General features: G+C 38.2%; 1 protein-coding gene across 1 annotated transcript in view; it reads left to right on the top strand.

Annotated features, from left to right (window-relative positions):
- Pde9 (phosphodiesterase 9) overlaps nucleotides 1-22,479 on the top strand; it is a 171,831-nt gene that overhangs the window by 8,123 nt on the left and 141,229 nt on the right. Inside the window, exon 2 of the mRNA XM_064699354.1 lies at nucleotides 15,186-15,229. The gene's annotated coding sequence lies outside the window, so the exon portion shown is untranslated. The remainder of the gene's footprint in view (nucleotides 1-15,185; nucleotides 15,230-22,479) is intronic.

Here is a 22,479-nt window from a genome sequence, read left to right as displayed (position 1 = left end):
ATGCGAGAATAGTGAAGCTTGCCAATGCTGAGTTTGATAAACACATATTGCGGAAACAGCATATTTTTCCATACAATAACCTACTTTTTGACCAATTCTTCCTATAGAGCTATATAATATAGAGAATAATTCGCATAGATACAGAGACGGACAAATAGAAAGACAGAAAGACAACTCGTCTCTTAAGGCTGATCTAGAATATATATACTTTATGTGGTCGGAGATGTTTCCACCTATGCGTTACACATATTATGACCGAATTATAATACCCTCTGCATGGGTATAAAAACAAGAAAATATTCAAATCAAATTTTATTAAAATATATCTTAAATTCTGTCAATCAATTCTTGAGTTTATTTTGAGTTTAAACTACAAATTCATGGAGAACTTCCTGTGGGTTGGAATATAGATGGTAGTTAACTAGAAATGAGATCTCGAACAGATCCTTTATGCTCTTTCTTGGGAATATATGCTATAGTAGTTAACTTGAGATCAGATCTATTATACTCTATCTATTATTCTCTTTCTTTGGATACAGTAGTTAACTAGCGATTGAACCTAGGACAGAACTTACACATATCTTTTATTCTCTAAAAAGACGTTTTTCTTACTTCCTTATAACAAGCCACACAACATTCTTAAAGTTTTGTTGTTTTTTGTTGTATAGAATATCCCTAGAACAAAAATTTGTTGTAACTGAATATGATCTTAACAAAGAGAGTGAGAAAGAGAGAGAAAATAAATGGAGAAAAAGAAAAGTCATTCTAGATGAAGTATTCAATTTATAGAGGATTGTTTCTGATATCTGCATCTTAGATGTATGTATTTCCTTATCTAATAATATATGCATGATTGTTTATGATGGGTGATAGAAAGTTCCGACACAAGAAACGGATCTTTTGTCAAATACGTTTTCGTATATACATACATATGTTTGATCAAGTCGAATACAAAGCGAGCCCCAATACTGTTTCTTATCGAATGATAAATTATATAGTAGGTACTCATATAAGAGCTGGTGATATCGAAGTGCTAGCGATAAGGGTATTGGGAAGTTGACTCATGTTGCATAGCGTAGGTCAATTTGAATAAGTGTCTCACCAAGTCGCTGCACATGCGAAACTGTTCCAAGATTCTGGATCTGTGAATCAGCCAACAATGTCGGCAATGTGCATGGGAATCGGCATACGAATAGGAATGGGGCATGGGGCATGGGGAATGGGGAGTGGGAATCGAAGAAGTAAATAAAAATTTCATGTGTTGTTTGCATTTCATCGCACAAAATTTGCCAAAAGGCAACAAAATAAATCAAGAATGGCTCTGCTCGAGACTGCCCAACTTGCAGATACCCTGTGCGCAGCTACAACAATTGCTACTCTATAGCAAATACATACTGTTGTTGGATGTTGGGTGGACTTGGAGGAGGGGCATAAATATTATGGCTGAGAGAGTCTGCTTTTTACAGTCTGCGACATGTGCCAAAACAGGAGCCGGAAGCGCCTGGAGCTAACGATAAAAATAATCTTGTTCTGCTCGTAAAGCTACCTTCCTAACTTTCAGGACTGACAGGCTGCCACAACTCAGTTTGCATATATATATATATATATATATATATACGTATATATCTACCCTATTTTGTTACATGCACATGCACAACTTCATGATACCCCTTTTCACACAATCTCAATGCGTAGCGAGGGTATAAAGCCAACAACAAACATAAAGCAAACAAAAATTGTGGAAATATTACTTAGTAATACTAATAATAACGATAAATTGTTTGTGTACTCTTTTTCGTTCTGTTTATACCCTTAACCCATTGAAAATGTTCAAAACGAGGTATATTGGCCTGTGCAAGTGTATGTAACACATCTCCGATCCAAGATGGAGGATATATTCTTGCTTAGCATCAAATGTCGAGTCGATCTAGATATGTCCGTCTATCTATCCGTCGTTCTGTCCGTATCTATTAACGCATCGCTCTCAGAGACAATGAGAGACAAGCGAAAGACTTTTTAGAAACCTATTTCCGTTCCGATTATATTGGAATAATCATAATAATTTTTGGAGTACAAGCCTTTGGCTCTTGTGCATACATAAATTTCTATGCCAGCTCAAAGCCCTGAAAATTTGATAAGGATCGGGCAAGAAACAGCGGAGTTATCCAATAACACATGCTTCATGGTATGTGGCTGAAGGAAGAAGAAGCACAGATGCTGCGCAGCAAGCAAGTTATGTAGAGGGTATCGCCTACTCGTGCATTCCCGACCTGCACACTCTTACTTGTTTAGTTTTTATTTCGGTTTGTTTTGTTGTTGCTTTGGTTATATTCAAATTTGGTTTTCTGGCATATTTTTTTGTATTGTTTTATTTTATTATTTTTTTTCTCGAATGTTTGGCTAAATACAAAAATTGTTTAAACAATGAAACACTTAAGCATTGAAGCGCATTGTGCGGGCGTTCTTTGTGCTTTCATAAGCGAATAGTCGAGCATTTTTAGGTTTTTGGTTTTTGGATTTCACATTCTATTTTGATTTGGACGCTGGTCCACTCACATAGGAAGGATTCACAGTAGAAATGTACGCTCGAATAAATCGAAAGAAAATAAATTCGTGATGGGGCATTAAATTAAAGGTCTAAACATTCTGAAGGGGCTTAACTCATATTCTGTGATCTTCAATTAAACAAGAAAAAAAAACTGGTCAATTGTTGATCGACTAGCATTTAGCTTGGCTGACGTTCATGTAATTTTGTTTTATACATAAATTTATCTTTAGTGGCTTTTATAAGATATACGAAGATTATTCAACTTTCATATGATCGATCAGTTCATTATGGGGTTTAATGAAGCTGTCAAAGTCGAACACTGTTAAAAGTTATTTGTTTCAATGCCCAAATAAAATGTTACTTATTTTCTTATCTGAGAAGGCAACTGAACTTTGAAAATTATCTGGAATTGAGAATCGAAATATTTTGTAAGGGTATCATAAGATTAGTTGGCATTAACAGAGCAACAGATAAGATCGATTGGCTATGATATGGGGTTGGAACTAGTTAAGTGTAGTCAAACCAAATGATCTTATGTTATTTGAACTAATCGAAGAGAAATCTGTGAATTTAGAGATTGTCTTTTACTTAAATAGGATTCTGGCTTTGATTTGGAACTGATCTCGACTTTGATCTTTAAATCGGTTTTGAGTAAAATATCTACACATGATTCTGTATAAGTATAAACGATCTCAGGTTTTATCAACTACTTAAAAGGAACTCTCTGAGGTCAGCCTTAGGGATTGTCTATCACCGATCTCTGCCGATCTTCAAACATGTTAATTATCTAGACACAATTCTGTATAATTGTAGTTAAATAAAATTATCTCTGATTATATCAACTAATCAAAAAGAATTCTGTGGGAATGTCTATTACTTTAAGAGGATCCTGTTGGCCTTGGTTTGGTACTGATCAATCGATCAAAAGATCTAACGTGTTTTGTATAAAATATCAAGACACAAATCTGTATAACTTATATTTTATATGTGCTTAGATATTGTTTGAGAATAGAGTAACATTTGCCTCGACTTTTCACCGATCTTCAATTTGTTCTATATATGCGATCAAAACTGTTTAGTTTACATTTTGTACAGCTCGAAAAAGAGTAAGTAGATCCTCAGAGATGGTTTGCCTGTGACTGAATAAGTTGGTTAGTAGTCGGTGAGTAGTTGGTTAACTTTGCTTATGATATTCATGATAATCCCTAAACGAAACCTGATCTTCAGTACCTTTTGGCACAGCATGTACTAAGCAAACAACAACCTGTAAGCCAGTGTTGCCAGTTGCCGATTGCCAGTTGCCAGTTGCCGATTGCCAGTTGCCAGTTGGTGCATGTGCAATGCCCAGGCTGGCTGTTGCACCACCATCCACCCAGCCGCTGCCCCTTGCCATGCCATGCGATCCGATCTTTGGTCTGTTTATGAACGATCTTGACAGTACACGATGCGGCTCGTAGATCGCGCAAGCTGAGCGAAACTTGTTTGGCCTGATGTGTGGGACTGTGTTCAGAATGTTGGAGGCGTGTTTGCTGGGGGGTAGGGGTGGGAGGGGGGGGGGGGCAAATACGGTGGGGTGGGCTGAGGTGGGGAGGGCAGAGGCTGGACTGGCACATTCTTTGGCCGGCGTCATCAATGTTAGCCGTTGATGATGATCATGCTGGATCATCATGATCGCCATGATGATCATTTGGTATTGGCACGCTGTTCTGCTGTTTTTTTTTCCCCGAGTTTGTCTTTGGGTTCCGTTCTACAGACGACCTTAAGCGGGGCAGAGAACTGGCACCACCAAAGTTGGGGACTGGAGCAAACCACTTTTTGTTGTTGTTGTTGTTAAGATCGCAACAATGTGGACCTGTTGCCGCATAGTTCAGAGTCGCCTGCTACTCAATATTTTCCCTGTCTTGCCCACAGCCAAGTTTTTACAACCGGTTCGCCTCGCCGCCCCCCTTCTCTCTCTCTCTCTCGCGCAGCCTCTCTCTCGCATCTCTCTCTCTCTCTCTCTCTCTCTTGAGTTGCTATTTTTGTGTCTCGACAAAAAGAAAAAATAAAACAAATTTACAAAAAAATCACAACAACAAAATGAAAAGAAACAAAAGGGAAAAATAATAATAAAACGCAAAAGAAATGATAAGATGCAAGCAACGCATTTTCATTATACGCCGATTATATGGTCAAGTGCTTGGGCTACGTAATTAACGAAAGTACGAGCATACCCCGTTGCATATCGATATACATATACTACACACATATATGTATACATATATATTTATATTTATGTATGTGTATAAATACCCTATAAAGCAATTTAACGAAAGTTCAGTTACCGCAGAGCTGCATAGACTCGGAACTGGAACCTGCTCGATCCACGGGGAATTCAGCTGGCGGGTGCAGTCGACTGGGTGGTGCGGCGGGGGTATCTGTGTGTGTGTGTGTGCCTGGTGACTTTGACTTTTGATTACGGCCGGATCGCTGGCTCATTTGCTACATATGTGCCCTATCAATGCTACGTAATGAGAAAAACAACAATAACAATGCTCAAACTGTCGCCAGCGGTTGATAAGAGCCCAAAGAGACGAAGCAGCTGAAATGAGTGGAAAGTACGAGAGATCGGCAATTGTAATGCCCATATGTAGTAATAGCTATTCATGTGCGACAGAGCAAACCCCGCGTGGGAGGGAGACGTATTTTCTTTACTTTTTTATTATTTTCATTATTTTTTGGACTCACCTTTGATCAGCTGTTGTTGCTATGAGTCAATTTTTGAGCTGTAATTATTATAAATATATTATTTAATTATTAAGTAAAATTGTAGCGGAGAGTTGGTCCAATTAGAAAGATGTGTAACTGAATCATTTTATAAAGCTATTTAGCAAAGTTTCAATTAAAATCCCAAATGACAATCACACAAGAACGATCGGCACGCCGAAGACTAAATGCCCTTGTAGATATATGAGTTAGAAATGCTTTTATTTTTGACCTACTCTTCTTATCGGAGCCAAATGATATTGTATACCGACTTGATACGATTTTGCAGCTATGTGAAGAAAAAGGCTAGGCTCGTAGTTGCTGTCAGTTTCGTCAAGAAATCATAATAAACAGCAAGGTTTTACATACGAAATATGATTGTGTGATCGATTAATTGTTGTAATAATTGTTAATAGTTATTTCTATAGAGCTAAATGATTCAGTAGGCTGAGAAGCATATTTAGTTCGGTCAGAATATGTTGAAAAATATGTGAGAGAGAGAGAGTGAGAGAGAGAAAGAGAAAGAGCAACAGTGCGAGAGATAAAGAGAGATACAGAGAGAGCGAGAGAGAAAAAGAGAGCGAGAACGAAAGCGGGAGATATAGAGAGAGGGAGAAAGAGAGAGAGAGAGAGAGAGAGAGAGAGAGAGAGAGAGAGAGAGAGAGAGAGAGAGAGAGAGAGAGAAAAAGCAAGAGCAAGAGCGAGAGCGAGAGAGATAGATGGAGATACAGAGAGAGCGCGAGAGAGAGAGAGAGATACAGAGAGAGCGCGAGAGAGAGAGAGAGAGAGCGTGCGTGCTGCTTGCACTTGCTCAAGCCTGCAGCAAAAGGGGCGAAAGGGAGAGCTTTGCCATGCGGCAAAGAATCGGAACTCTTCAAAAAGCAGAAGCAACATAAATTACAAAAAGTCCAAACTCGAACTCCAACTGCAAAACTGGTAAAACCCATGTACATACATATGTCTGCTAGTGTGTTTGTGTGTGGGTGTGTGGGTGTGTGCGCAAATAATTATCAGGGTAACGCTTCGATGAACTGTCAAAAAATTGTGCGGCTCTAAATTTAGAACGCCTTTTACCACAAATGTTGCCGCAAATATCGTTTAATTCCCATGCCCAGACCCCATACCTACTTTCAGTTCCATTTCGTTAAGTTTAACATGAACTACCATAGCTGATAACAGCAGCAACAACAACGACAACAACTTTTGTTGCTGTTATCAAAATGTTAAGTTTGGGTAAGTTATTACTTAACTGGGAGTTCCTACTCAAGTATTTTTGACTAATCCATTAAAGGTCTTTGATCTGTACTTTATGAACTGGTTAAGCGAACTCTTTGGTTTATCATAGCCCTGTCGGGGGTAATATGGGATTCACACATATCTTACCAATTTTCATGTCATAAGTCGGATCGGATTCTGTCTGAAAATATCTACACTAGAGCCGCGCTTATTTTCGGTAAAACCTTTATCTATTTTGCCTAGCCTCTATCAGAGCTCTTTCAGCTCGCCAATATATAGAATTTTTTGTGTGTAACGCAGTCAAAAATACAGTCTTATAATGAACATCGAAATATACTATATAGTAAAGGTCTGTAATCGGTAAAGAACCAAACTTTTGTATGGACAACTTTTTTGCTACTCAAGTAATCTTGAGCTTGACTCTTCTCCTAACATATCCGCAAAGTCACATCTGATTATTTAATGAGCTACTGAGTAATCGGTCAAAATAGAGTACTTTCCGCTTAGCCACATCTGATTGTTATATCACATAGATTCAATAGGAGCAATTGGTAGAAAATAACACATTTTCCTGCCATAGTCTACAAGTTCATTATACCCTGAACCCATTGAAAATGGGTAAAAGGGGTATTATGTATTTGTGCAAATGTATGTAATAGGCAGAAGCAAGCATCTCCGACCCCATAAAGTAGATATATTCTTGATCAGCATCAATAGCCGAGTCGATCTAGCCATGTCCGTCTGTCCGTCTGTCCGTCCGTCCGTCCGTCCGTCTGTCCGTATGTATGAACGCAAGGATCTCAGAACCTTTAAGAGCTAGAGACTTGAAACTTTAGCTGTAGATCCTCCTAGTCCCCGCGCAGATCGAGTTTGTTTGTGCGATAGTCGATAGCTTGCCCCGTTTCCAAGTAATCGATAAAAATCGATATCGAAATCCTGTGTTTTGAGCAATTTCGGCAAATAATATGAGCTAGAGTCACCAAACTTGACATGTAGCTTCTAGAATAGTATAAATATATCAAGTATTTTTAATTTTATACCTATCGCCTGTCGGAAGAAGAGGGTTCAGGGTATCCCCTAGTCGGGAGCTCCCGACGAGAAACTCTTACTTGTTTAATATTCGACGTATCGTTTCCTGCTTTAATTAACTTAACATTAACATTCCAATACTCTTTTTTCTAAGGGAAATTATTACGAATTCCAAGCGTTCTACACATTTAATCGTCTTTATCTATTTCTGCAGATTGTATATGCTCAATTTTGTAAATATATCGGGCTAATTAGCGCTTATAAATTGGCAACCAATTGAGTTGTTTAACATGAAACAGATCTGAAATTGTGTTTTCTATTCAACTGCGATTTGTTTGCGGCCGGCATCTAACACCTTAACGCTTAGCGCCCTATTATTGCGGACCAAAAGCAAAAAATAAAAATTGTCAAAGCCAACAAAGCGACGCGACATGACTCGCAATTTACGAGATACAATTTTTATTTGAGTTTTATTTTTCCATTTTTTCTTTGTGTTGACTCTGAGAGTCGCGTGCCGGAGCCCAAAGAATGTCGCAGCGAAACCGAAACTGAAATTTAAACTGGACTTCAGTCGGTTCAGTGGACTGTCAATCTGTCTGTCAATCACTTACAGGGCGGCGCTTATAATGCACAACCTGGCGCTGGTAGCTGCCTTGGCATTATTCGCAATCGCCTACGCTCGTCGACATGCCAATCGATCCAATTGTAAGGGCATACACAGAACTCAACCTCTTCTCGAGGTTAACAGAAACTTGAACGTCGATTTGGTGAAGCTTTTGTTAGGACTGAAATCGAAAAGGGATCACTCCAAGAGCAATTCATATGCAAGAGTGTGGGCGACGAGATTGCTTGACGACAGTATATTAAGGTGAGATTGGATTTAATCCAAGGCGTTCATACTGTCTTGGTGATGAAACCCGAGAGAAAAATGCATTTTAAAACAAGTAAGAGTTTCTAGTCGGGACCGACCCGACTAGGGGATACCCTGAACCCTCTTCTTCCGACAGGCGATAGGTATAAAATAAAAAATACTTCATATATATATACTATTCTAGAAGCTACATGTCAGGTTTGGTGACTCTAGCTCATATTTTTTGCCGAAATTGCTCAAATAACAGAAAGGGCGCTCTAGTCGGGTATGCGCAACTAGGTGATAACCCTAACCCTAACCTACTTAGCTTCCCTAGTAATTGGTATATTTCAGAATAAAATTCAGATCTATTTTAGTTGGCCTTTCGATTTAGTTAATAACTTCTTGTTACTGCACCTGCAGTTAGGCATTCTCGGCTGTGCAGTTAATCTACTAAGCTGGATGTAAGAGTATCAAAAGAACAAAACCCAAAAGATGAATTTCGGGAATATATTTTGCACTCGGGTGGCTTCATAGGTTGCCCAAGGCAGTCATGTCAGCCCGCTACCCTCTACTCTTGTTATCTACGACCTTCCCTCGGGTTTATCTTGATGTAAGGTTGTGGATAGCGTATATGGATGATTTTTGATTTTGATGCCTTTCAGTTGCTGTCAGCTTTTAAGTTTCAGCTGCTTTAAATGCAAGGTATAAAATTTCTATAGAATATCTCTTCACTTGACAACCTACCTCTCGAACGTGTCAACAATTCCGGTTATCGAGTAATTAACCTCAATGTCATTCTGGATCACAAATCTGAATTTGATTCTTCTGTGAAGACCGTGGTGTAAAAGGTCAGAACTGTTATGGGTGCCATTAAACCAATACCAAAGCACGGACAGTCGTGGCCAAATCAACCCAGTTGTTGATGTGGAAGAATATGGAATATTTGTTGATACCCAAGTTAATTTGAATTGCATTTCAATAATGCCAGTTGTTGCCAGACTTGAGTCGGGGGCATGTCAGGCAAGTGCAGCCCGGGATGGTTGCTGTGGTTGTGCTCTCGATTACTTGGCTGAGCGGAGACGGAATGTACGTTTGGGTGAGCCCCGTTCGTAAAATGGGGTCTCAATAAACAGATCACTTTCTAGAGCTGGGAGATCAGTGAATATAAAGTAAGGCTCAGTACGCCACACGGAGACTTCAGCATTGACAATGCCTATACGTGATTCTGTGCCCAAAAATATCCCTTCCCCTGTTGAGCTCCCGTTGCATGATCCTACGGCAGGGCTTAGGGGCTTTCAGTTGATTCCAAAGGCTAATGCCGCTGGGTTTCTAGCAGTGGGAATATTCACATGGATTGCGGGTAAACTTGTAAGCACCAGTTAGCCCTTAGTATATCGGTCACCCGGCTGGACGTGCATGTCACTCCTTGGGATTGACGGTTTGTACTCTGCGGGGAGATTTGCCTCGTGGATGCTTTGTGCCAGGGTCTCGACCGTTTTCTGAATGTGCTCGCCAGAATCCAGTGCGATTGTGGAGTATATTTAATGTTCCAGCCTTGATTGGTACATTGCGATATTCGGGTTATTCCAGAGCAGGTCCAACACAGCGCAGTGATCATGGTTGACTCCTCTAGACCCCACGATGTCCAGTACGTCCGGCAGATTCTGGATTCGTACGTCGGCTGGCTGACAGGTGGTTGCTTGGTCAGATTCTTCGCACGGATACGCAGCGGGTTAACCAACAACTGTCGGTTCCCTGCGAAGTTAGAATTAGGAAAACGTCCCCTTTTATAAATGCGTGTAGGACTAGTAATATTCGATTTAACTTTAACGAATAATCATTAAAATCAACAACTTAAAAAAAATCACCAAAACAAAAAAGTACCAAAAGTAATTATTTGTCTAAGGATATTCCGAATATCCAAAAATTGAAAGGAGATCTTAATTCGATTAGATCCCAGAAGGAACTGAGGAATCGACTGTAAGCTTTGGACACGAATTTTGCTGAAACAATTCGCAAATACATCGATAGAAACTGATGTGCAACAAATAATTTACTGCAATCGCTAAAGATAGTTACTGACGTTGTTATGGGACGACATTAATTGGCTGTATTTAATTCATATAATATACTGATTAATGTTTCAGTGGGTTCTTATTAAATTCTCGTGCGATAATTTCGCATTTTCTGCCATTTAATGTAATATGTGACCGCACGCAAAACCACACGCATTTACATTTAATAACAACGTGTAAAATGGCCAATAATAATTTTAATATTGGAATTTCATAACACATAACCGACCTCATAAGGAATGCAAACATTCTTGACTAGCTTCAACAGCCAAATCGATATTGTCATGTCCTTTTGTCTCACAGTGTGACACCTTGCGAAGGTTTTCGCAATTGCCAAGAAGTTTAATTGAGGGGCTTGTCGTTCAATAGTTAAGCTGAAGCCCAAGTCAATACCCTCAAAACTATTCCTAGAGTGGATGAGAGCCAAAACACCTGATTTGCGGTTTTCAGCTCATATAAGTTCTGAGATATGCTCCAAAGGCCTCAACTGAATAGCAATACTTATCGATTTAGAATCGCGGCGAGTTTTGAATGATTCGAAATAAACACGAATTGCGCAGATATAACTAGTACTTAATAGCCTCTGGGATTGCCGCTTCGATCCCATTAATAATGATGATAACCTTCTTCGTTCCCAATTAAAATTCTTGATTAGCAATCAACAGGCAAGTTTTAAGTTTTATCTGGCCACATAGCTAATCTCCGTCTGTCCATCCGTGTGTTACTATGCAATCTTTTCTCTCGGACATTCTCAGACATTCGCCTTGAAACATCGCATAGGTCAGTCTTTTTGCAAAAATAGTTGCCAAATCATGTTTGATAAATAGAAAAAAATCGCCTCACATGACCATTTAACATGGACCTTAAGACTTTAAGCAGAGACTTTAAAGTAATATTGTTGAGCTTCTGCGGCTCGAATATACAAAGATGTGCGCATGTGTTTCATAATTAAATAAAAACTACATTTATGCATATGGTATATGCAAGTTTTTCTCCCTAATAAGCGCAAGTGTCAGTTGGTTGAAGGCAACTTAATTTGCCAGATGAATTGATTTAAAAAGTTAGCAGCTCAAGTTGGTGGAGGCTTTGAGCGCACTCAAAAATGCATTAGAAAGTCCAAAACTTGTAAATATTTTCTAAAGTATTACGTAATTATATTAGGCCAAGTTTATGAACGCAAAATCAATCTCTAACCGATGCTAGTTGATTGAAATTGAGCGATGGTCGTGTCTAATCTTTGAAGGAAAAACCAAAAACAAAACATACAGAAAAATGATTCAATCCGGGCTTTCATCTTGTTTGCAGGGCGCACGCAATCATGTGTCTCTGTAAGTGTGAGTGTGTGCGTGTGTGTGTGTGTGCGTGCGTGAGTGCGTGCGTGCGTGTATTTGTGTGCGTCGTTGGGACCACAAAATGGCAGCTCGTTGCAGGCCGGAAATGGACGTTGGAAAATCTGCAGCTCAATTTGCCCGATAGAGCTTCAAGTGGAGGCTAAGCCCAACAGTTACAGCGTGTGTGTGTGTGTGTGTTTGTGTGTGTGTGTGTGTGTTTGTGTAGGTGTAGCACCTTATGTATTTTGAATGAAGCAGAGACAATAATTTTAGTTCTCTCTCAAGCCTCGTCTCTCCCCACACATTTTGCAGACAATTTAACAGTTTGCAACACTAAACAAAAATTTAATTGAATCTCTTGTATGTACAAAAATACACACATACACACATACACACACACACACGCACACACGTGCCTTAAGCTATAGTACTTACTGACTAGTTGTAACTGCCTTCTTGCATAATTAAGAAGCTGAAGGTGCTCCATGAAGGTGCTCGTTAAGACGGGGTTTCGGGAAATTCCACCCGCATATGTGGAAAAAAATACCATCCGATCGGCCTTAAACTACGCTGAAATTCATTTCCGAGGATATATATGAAAACATTTGAGATGTGTTTCATATTCTTCGCAAAATCGAAGCTTTCTTCGGAGGAAAGTGCGATTCTAAGATTTTGGTGAAGTTTTAAGTTTTATCCGATTTGCTTCATCTAAGTTTGAAATCGGCATCTAAATTTGGAAAAATTCTTGGCATTCTTGGTCAAAATTCATGTAAAAATGGTACCCTTCAATATCCTATATAGAAATAGGTCAAAATTTCCTACTCCCATAACTCGGTCAAAACTAAACCGATTTTCAAAAGGTTTGGCTCTTTGTTAATGGTTTGGCCCTTAAATCAATTTGGCATCTAAATCTGGCAACAATTTTCTTGGTCAAAATTCATGTGAAAATGGTACCCTACAATATCCTATATAGACATAGGTCAAAATTTCCCACCCCTATAACTCGGTCAAAACTCAACCGATTTTCATAAGGCTTGGCTCTTTGTTCATGGTTTGGCCTCTAGATCAATTTAGCATCTTAATCTGGCAACATTATTCTTGGTCCAAATTCATGTGAAAATGGTACCCTCAGAAACCCTATGTGGACATAGGTCAAAATTTCCCACCCCTATAACTCGGTCAAAACTAAACCGATTTTGGCCTCTTAATCAATTTGGCATCTAAATCTGGCAACATTATTCTTGGTCAAAATTCATGTAAAAATCGTACCCTACAAAATAGGTCAAAATTTCCTACACCCATAACTCGGCCAAAACTCAACCGATTTTCATAAGGCTTGGCTCTTTGTTCATGGTTTGGCCTCTAGATCAATTTAGCATCTAAACCTGACAGCATTATTCTTGGTCAAAATTCAAATGAAAATGGTACCCTCAGAAACCCCCTATGGACATAGGTCAAAATTTCCCACCCCCATAATTCGGTCAAAACTAAACCGATTTTCTAAAGGTTTGGCTCTTTGTTAATGGTTTGGCCCTTAAATCAATTTGGCATCTTAGTCTGGCAACACTATTCGTCGTGAAAATTCATATATAAATGGTACCCTCAGATATCATAAATTTCGGGAAATTTCGCCCACAACAGTGATCCGATCGGTTTCAAACCAAATCACGGGCAAAGCCGAGGTATATCCGCTAGTTTTATATATATATATATCTAATTGAGCAACAGTCAAAACTTTATCGCTCCGCATATTTATTTAAATATGCCTTTCATTATTATAACCTGAACCCATTAAAAATAGGTATAAAGATGATATCCCTTTGTGTAAATGTAACAGGCAGAAGGAGGCTTCTCTGAGCCTATAAAGTAAATATATTCTTGATCAGTAACAACAGCCAACTCGATCTAGGTATGTCTGTCTGTCTCGTCGATCTTAGAGACTGAAAAGCTGGAGTCTTGAAATTTTGAACGTGCACGAAAAGATCAAGTTTATTTCACATCATAGAAGATTCGATTCGCTTTGGCGAAATTGGTAAAATCAATATCTATATCCAGTTTATGGACCATATTTCGTAGCTAAAGGCATCAAATTTGGGACGTGGAATATCTTAGAGCACATTCCGCATATATATCAATATATATATCCCATATTAGAAACTAATAGAATAGAATAAAAACTAAAGGCAACATTGAAGCGAGATTGGTATTTACATCCATTTCGTTTTCGTATTAATGTCCTGGATATTTCATAAAGATTGGACAATAAACACCGAAGTTAATCAAGAAACCATTTTCACCATAATGTAGGGCTGGGGGAAGAAGAAGCACTCGTACAACGTGCCTGTGTGTGTGTGTTATTATGCATAGAAGGCAGCTAGAACGGGGCTTAGGGTATCTCGTAGTAGGGCATGTTTTATTGGCTAAAAACTAGAAATTTTAATTGATATTTTAGCCCGTTTTGTAAACTGTTTAAAATCCGTATTGAGATATTTTTAAAACCCGTTTTGAAGATGTTTAAAAACCGTCTTAAACCTCTTCAAAGCTGTTTGAAACCTGTTTCCAAACCATTTTTAATGTGGGTCGTAAACCATGATATTTAAATATGAATCTGAAGCATGAATATATTTGCAGTAGTATATTCTTATATTGATATCTTTTTTCATGATATATTTTGATATTTTCAAGTTTAGACAGCTGTTCATTTTAGAGTGTAACCACTGTACTTGTAGGAACAATTTGCGTGGAGCATTATGCGTCTCTGTTATGTGTAAAAAAAAAAAAAAACAAAATATCGTTAGCATTTGAGTTTATAGCCGGGCAGCTCTCTAATCTATGAAGCGCCATACATACATATAGTTGACCAGTCGCTGAACTCGTAAAACTTTTTCAAACAGTTCCCAACACAGATACACACATAGATACCGCTACAGATACAGATACAAATGCACGTGCGCTGTTGTAGTTACTTGCTCTGGCTACAACAATTAGCCATTGAAATTGATAACAGTTTTTAATTACGGCGCCGGCTTTATATTTTTTTTCCTTTATATTTTTATTTATTTTCTTTCAGTTTTTTCCCATTTTTTGTTGTTTATCTTTTGGTGCGGGCCAGCATTGAAATTTTGTATTACGACACATATGTACAGGAACGCACATAGATGTACTTAAAGGCACATAGATACAATGCCAGCTACAGCTAGAGAGCCATTGGCCCCTATCAAGGCACGATAATAGATCTGTTGAAATTTTATTATGCACTCAATAGCAATAATTAATTAACTAATTTAAGCTCTATTCCTTTATTCAATTTTACATTCGCATCCGCAACAATCTGCTACAATTTATTTACATTTTTTTTTTATTTGCAGCATGCAACATGAGCTGAGAACTGAATGTGTTTTTAACATTAAAGGTAAGCTGAATATTTATTTTAAAATTAATGTAAATAAATGTTTTCCCAGCATCTTTCTTTAAATATTCTTTTATCATTAATATACTGTATGGCTGTTTTCTGTTAACATTAGCTTAGTTCCACATCTTAATTACCAGCTCTAGTTTTTTTTCCATCACTGCAATTGCAACTCTGCAATGCTAACAGAATTCTGTTAACAGAATACAAACTGTAAACCTTCAGACAGTTGATTGCTCAGTTTCCTTCTGCAGCCCAACGAGTTAAGAACTCTTCTTGCTCTTAACTAAATTTTTGTTTTTAAGCTTTACTGCTCTTTTTCTGGAATTACTGCGTTTTTTTTGCGGGTGGTTTAATCTGTCTGAGCAATATTTTTGCTCGAGTTGGATTTTCTTTTGTTTATTAATTTATTTTTTAATTATTTTCTTTTACGTATATTTCACAATGTTAAATCCAAGTTATCTCTCAAGCTATGCATCAATATTTCTATGTGGACGGCTTCTCTTCGGCCTTTTATTAAACTTGTCTTAATATTTTTATGCGATTTTCTGGCCCTTTAAAAGAATTTTCATATTAAGTATATTGTTATTTTATGAGTTTATCTAGCTTGGCAAATAAAGTTTGCATTTTTCTGATGCCTAATGCATGTTTTTTCATTTATTTGATTGTTATACAAAAAACAAATATTGCGCTGCAGTTTTTTTCTTTATTTATTGCACATACACTATTACTGAGAGAGATTTTATCTTTATTTGCTTGATTTATATATATTTAATTGAATGTGCTGGAAATGGTTTAGTTTATTAATTAATTGATATGAATCTTTTTATGTGGACGGCTTCTCTTCAGCCATAATTTGGCTATGAAACTTTGTTCTTTTTTAAGATAATTGCCGAAAATGTAATTGTTTATTATATTATTATTTTTAGTTCTTGTGTTTTTACTTTGATCATCAGCAAATCCAAATGATTTATTACTATTGCATGAATGTTGATTAATATGAATACGATTAATATAATATGAATGTTATGTATTTTATAAATTGATAATCATATTTCTATGTGGACGGATTCTCTTTAGCCTTTATATGGCAATGAAGCTTCGATGTTGTTCATGATTTTTTAGACATATAGAATGTAATTATAATAAAAATCATATATAATTCTTCTTTGGCTCGACCCGTTTGTCTGCCGATACGTCATGGAAGATATATTGCTGTTTAAAAACGATCAATATTTTTCTCATTAGCACTTATATGGAATGAAGCTTAGATCCTTTGGAAGACTTTTTAATAGCCCAAATAAATATTGATATTAAAATATTAAATACAAATACTTACCTCTGATTTACGTTTATAATACTTAGCATAATAATAAAAATAATATTAAAAATAATGATTTCGATAAAAATTTTAACTATTCATTTAAATTTTACAATTTATTTTGATTTATTTTTGCCTGATAAAATGTATTAAATTTGGCCTCAAAATCTGAGTGATTGAGCGGTTCTTCATGGAACATAATTGTGGAACTCTTGAAAACGTGGCCTGTTTTGTGAAAACTGAATTAAAATGTTGTTTTGTTTTTCGACGTGTGTATATGAATATTTATTTATGTTCTCATTATTCATTATCCGCGCTCAACTCGCGTCTCATCTCTCACTGTCAGCGGGGCCCCGTAATACGGGGGGTTCCATGGGTCGTATTCAAAAATAGTAAGGCGCCACGACAACGCATTGATCAATGGGTGTATTAAGGCGCATTAGTCGAGCAAAGCCCCTCCCAGATGTCAGCGAATGGCGATAATGGTACTGTGTGCTGTTCATATCGTCTTTTGTTTATACTCATAGATACAAACGTATCTAAGCCAATATGCATCAGCTGAACTTAATTAATTACGAACAGTTTCCTTATACGCTTACAGATTATTGATTCAACTTTCCATTGTCATAGGTTGATTGTAATTTGTTAGAATTGGGTTAGAACTCGTTCTTCGACCCAGAGGATCTTCAGGTCTCTGTGAAGAACGCTGTTGCGCACGTAGTATATAGGTCCTACGCAGAATCGTGATTTGAAGAGATTTGACTCTCTTTCGATTGCTTCCAGATTGGCACCAGATCTCTAAAGCCGCGTATAACCGTTTACAAGCGAGGCAAAGCGAGCTGCCAAGGTAGTCGCTCAAAAAGTATGTTCTTATATGGAAAAGTCTTTTGTTTATCAAGATATGCTGTTTATAAAGAATCGAAATCTTATCAAGATCGCACTACTATATTATACAGCTCTATGGGAAGAATCGGTCAAAAAAGGATATTCAGTTTTTCAAGATATTTTCATCAAACTCGGCATTTATTAGCTTCACTATTTTCACATATCTGCAAAACCGCAAGGCAAAGATATTAAATTTGCGGCGTGCCGCTTTCTTGTTTGTTTTTGCATCAACCACTGAGCGAGCGTTGTTAAATAAAACATTAATATTAAAAGCTCAGAGATATTACAAAAGTTTTTAATAGCACGATGGCGATATTTTATATTTGCCCGTTTGTACAGCTTTGCTCCTGCTCACAGTTAGCTAAAAACAATGATAGTTACGCGAGAAAACGTTTTTAAAGTGAATGAAACGACGGGATAACTAAAAGGTTTTGCTAATTTACGAATTTCAAGTTAGTATTTTGTAAATTTTATGAAAATCTTTTGTCCGAGATTTTTCTATTTTCGGACTGTGAGAGCTTGTGCCACGCTATTTAAGTTATTTAATTGTCAATATATTTTTATTTTTTGCATTATAACTTAAATATGCTTCTAACGAAAATTCGACAAAGTGTGAGCAGGTCGTGTCTTGAAAGCAATTTCAAGAACCTTCTGGTTCTATCCAAAGCAGACTTTGCTATCAACTCAAACAACTGGAAGCTTAAAGTAGTTGAGAATTGCAACGCATCGAAGCGTCGAAGGAAAAGGAAAAGCGTCGCGAGAAAAATCGAAGTCAAACTCTTCGTTTTTATACTTTGTATATTTCAAGTAATTTATTTATATACTTTTAATATATTTTTGGCATATTGCGAATTAATTTCGTTTATTTTTGCATTTTTCATGTATATTTAGGTTCCTCGGGCGTGCTGTTAGCCGAGTTTGGGTCAAAACATTTGTCATGCTCTGCAATTTTCCCACCGGTCGCGTTTTGTTTCCACTTTTTTTTTCGCATTTGTTTTTTGTGCCGTTTTTTCTTCTTCTTGTGATTAATCATTTGTCATTGCATTGCACTAAAGTTGGACTGCAGTTTGTGCTTCCGCACCGCCCCGCACCGCACACACACACACACAGTGCTCCCTCGCTCTGTTTCTGTGTGTCTGTCTGTCTGTTGCATTGTTGTCAACTTGGTGGTGCGTGTGTTCATTGACGTCACAAGCAACCACCCAAGCAACCAACTAGCCACCCACTGTGTGTGCATGTTGCACGCAACACACAAAATAGTCAAACACAAACTGTTTGCCACATTGTCCCATGCAACGTCCAACCGTCCCCCTAACCCCTTCCATTCCCCCTAGCGAGCACTCTAGATTTCAACCCACTGCGCTTAGCTCTCTAGTATAAGCAGGTCAGGCCGCAGTTCGCTGAGTGCGCCTGGCGAGCGGTTACTGCGGTTGTCCTAGCCCCCCAATTCCCGCGTCCCGCATCCCCCTTGAACCAACCCTGTGCCTCTGCTAGCTGAACAAGAAGTGTAGCAAGAACAACTCGGTCGGCTTTTGTGGTTAACTTGCAAGTTATTCTGGCAGTCTACAGTCTCTTTCAGTCCGTTTCCAGCCAAGTCGCGAATTTCAGAGCTATGCCCCGCGCCCCTGCGCCCTGCTACCCGCGCTGTACCGCCGGTCCACGAGTTGCATAATAATTTTCGTTAGTTCAAATTGAAATTGATTTTTTTTTTAAGTGCAACCGCAAGGTGACTGTACTTTCTTCGTTTTGGCCCGTTTGAATCCACCAGCTGTCACGGCCAGCTCTCGCTCTGTTTCATTCCGCTGTTCCGCTGCTCAGTGTGACCAACATTCGTTTGCATGCAGCGCTTCGACTTTTGTTTTCGACACAAAAATCAATTTCAATTAACCAAATATGCAAATGGGCCAAGTAAAGCTCAGCCAAAGAGTCATAAATATATATATATATATATATATGTATATGTGAATGCGCCCATTGATTCAATAATAACCTTCAGATTTCACCTCGTGTATTTTCACCTCCCACCAACAACCCCCCAGTCGTTCCGGCCTGGCGTCTATTGATATTTAAAGAACTTTGTCTTGTTGACACTTGTCGCGCGCCGGGATAAACGAATTTACAAATTTACCAAATGTCAGTCAGTCAGTCAGTCAGTCAGTCAGTCAGTCGGTTCGCTGGTCAATCAGCTATTCAGTTAAGACAGTTGATGGCTCAGTCGACGTTTGCTGTTAAAGTCACGTTTTGCATTTTGTGCTTTGATTTTGTTGACGTTTATCAAATGTCCTGTAATATGGTTAGATTTGAGCAAGCAATACAATATTTATGCCCTGAACCATTTGGAAATGGGGTAAAAAAGTAAAATGCTTTTGTGCAAATGTGTAAACCAGGCAGTGGGAAGCATCTTCGACCCCATCAAGTCTATATTTTCTTGTTCAGTTCGGTTCCCGGTTCCAACTCCCTGTCTTAGTGCTCAGTTCGTGAGCCTGGTTCAGATAGAAATTTTTGAAAATGAAATATGAAACATTTGGCAATGAAACTCAGAACGAAAGAAAAAGAAACTGAAAACTGTGCATGAAACATTTCGAACATTATTGTCAAAAAGTTCAACTTCATAGGCAAGCTTCCCCATATGTAACAGCTATAGGGTATAGCATGTTCCACTCTTCTACGCGCTTGTCAATCCATTCAGCTTGTTTATCTTTCTGTGTGATTTTTTATTTTTAAATACGGCAATCGGCTGTTTGTCTTTTTGAACAATATTATTTAATATGTTCCCGCCTCTGCCGCCCCTCTTGTTCGCGTTGACCCTCTTTGTTTTTTTTTTTTTTTTTGGTTTTTCCACGAAAGTTTTTTACCTGCATTTGCGTTGCATTTGTTGCTGTTCATTTCGACTGACAAATACTTTGTTGCGGGCAGTTGGAGGCAGCACGGCGTATTTGCAATTCCAGAGCCGCATGCCACATTGCCGCTTGCCGCATGGCATTTCAATTACGGTCTTTCCCTCCTGCTGATTGTGAATGGCAGCCTCAGTCTGAGACAACCAAAGAGTTAACAATAAGTGACTGTGTTTGTGTGTGTGTGTGGGAGTGTATGCGACGAGGGGCGTGGCTAGCTGTTGTCTTATAAGCAATAAGTCGACATCATTTCTGTTGTGAGGGGGAGGGGGGAGGGGGGGTGGAGGTTGTGGAGGAAGGGTTGATGTTAGTTGAGACCAGAGCTATATAAAGCCAAACAAGCCCAAAAGCCGGACTCGCTTTGCTTTGACTTTGGTTTAGATAAATGTGTGAAGTGTGTGTGTGTGTGTGTGTGTGTGTGTGTGTGTGTGTGGGTGACTGGCTTCGCCCACTTATTCGATGCATTTTGCCCGATAAGCGGAATCAGTAGAGCACAAAATTTCAGTTGAATAGCAATAAGACAATGCCAGAGCACAGTGCACTTGTCTACCATATCCTAATGCACAGTTCCTGCACCTGTGCACCCGTGCACCTGCGCACCTGTGGCCCATCCCAACAACCCTTTCATTTGGCTCCGCCTTCTTCTGCTGCCGCTGCCTGTCTGTTATCCTTTTATGCCTGCATTCCTTTGTGGCCAGTTTAATTGGCCTTTCCCTTTTGGCTTTGATTTGGCTTCAATTGATATCGTTTTCGCTTGAATTTTCGAAATTCATCAAATGAAGCGCAACTCCTCAAATTTTAATTAAAACTTTGCCAAGTGCAAATTTTACACTGTAAATAAATTAAGCAAATAATATGTACATTTTTTACGAGCTGGCACCATACGGCTTTTTGGGGCTCAAAAGTTACACTCCAAAGCTCAAATAACTTTTTTCCACACAACTTTCAATAATGTAGAGCAAAATAACAAATTAGCATGAAACGGGGTTTCACTGATATTCCACGCTTGTGGGTGGAATTTATTTAACCCATAGTATGTACATATATATTTTCCGTAACAGTTTGGTAAACAGATTGATACTAGCAGAAAATTTTACAACTAAGTTGGGTGACTTTTGAAAATGGGCTATTTAAGGCGGAAGCAAAGGGTTTACTGTGCTTTGCCTGCTACATTTGGAACTGAAACGGCGAAACGTTTGGAAATGAAACATGAAAAATTAAATTTTAAGAGAAATTCTTTAGTAAAACATGTTGATAAAGAAATACTTGAAATACTTGAACATATTCAAAACTACGCGTCGAAGTTCTTACATGAGAGTAGTTTATTTTCTAGTGTGCATAAAAGGTATTTAATTTGTAATATATGCAATCAATTAGAATCAGCTTTGGATATAGATTCTGATTTGCGAGCGACTACTACAGCTGCAAAATACAGTCTTGAATTTATTTAAAACTAATCGTTGTAGCACATTTATTTTGGCTTATCCGATCTCTGGCGCAAATAGTTTTTTTTTTCGTACACTGTCCTATTGCTTTATCTACAATTAGCCAAACAAAAAAGCTTTAGATCAAACACATTGCTAAGCGAGCAAGAGAAAGCGGGACAGAGTGAGTGAGAAAAAAAGAGACAGATGAAAAGCGTGAGATAAAAAGAGAGAGAGAGAGAGAGGGAGAGAGGGAGAAAGTCATACATGGTTTAGTTAATTGCAGTTGTTGCCACAGGACTTTTATTGTATCTGTGTATCTCTAGCTTTATGCATGGGCATGCGTATGTGTGTGTGGGTGTGCGCATGTTTTTGCCTGTATGCGTGCATTGACAATGCGTGTTAATTGACTTACGTTATCAAAGCTTTGTCCTGTTGCGGCTTTTAACAATACATTTTGGCAATATTTGCAACAGACTCGCTCGTGTGTGTTAAATAAATTTTGACAACAAAATTCGGCTGTAGAACAATAACGATTTTGTTTCAAATATTTATTTTTGTATGGTGTCCCAATTAAGTTCAACAATTACAAGCTTTGACTATGTGTGCTCCTGACCGGTTGACTATCTGACTATCTGAAAACAAGAGTGTGGAAAAGTAATGCATAAACTTTAAAAAAAAAAAACTTGGTCCTGGCAAATCGGGTAATATATAATGTCCTGTAGTGTA

This window comes from Drosophila montana, unplaced genomic scaffold (assembly GCF_035044405.1).
Source record: "Drosophila montana isolate Dmon_TW-CO22-7 unplaced genomic scaffold, ASM3504440v1 contig_920_1, whole genome shotgun sequence".
Taxonomy (NCBI): Eukaryota; Metazoa; Arthropoda; class Insecta; order Diptera; family Drosophilidae; genus Drosophila; species Drosophila montana.
The sequence above is the reverse complement of the archived record's forward strand: the minus strand, read 5'-3'. Positions and strand labels throughout refer to the sequence as shown.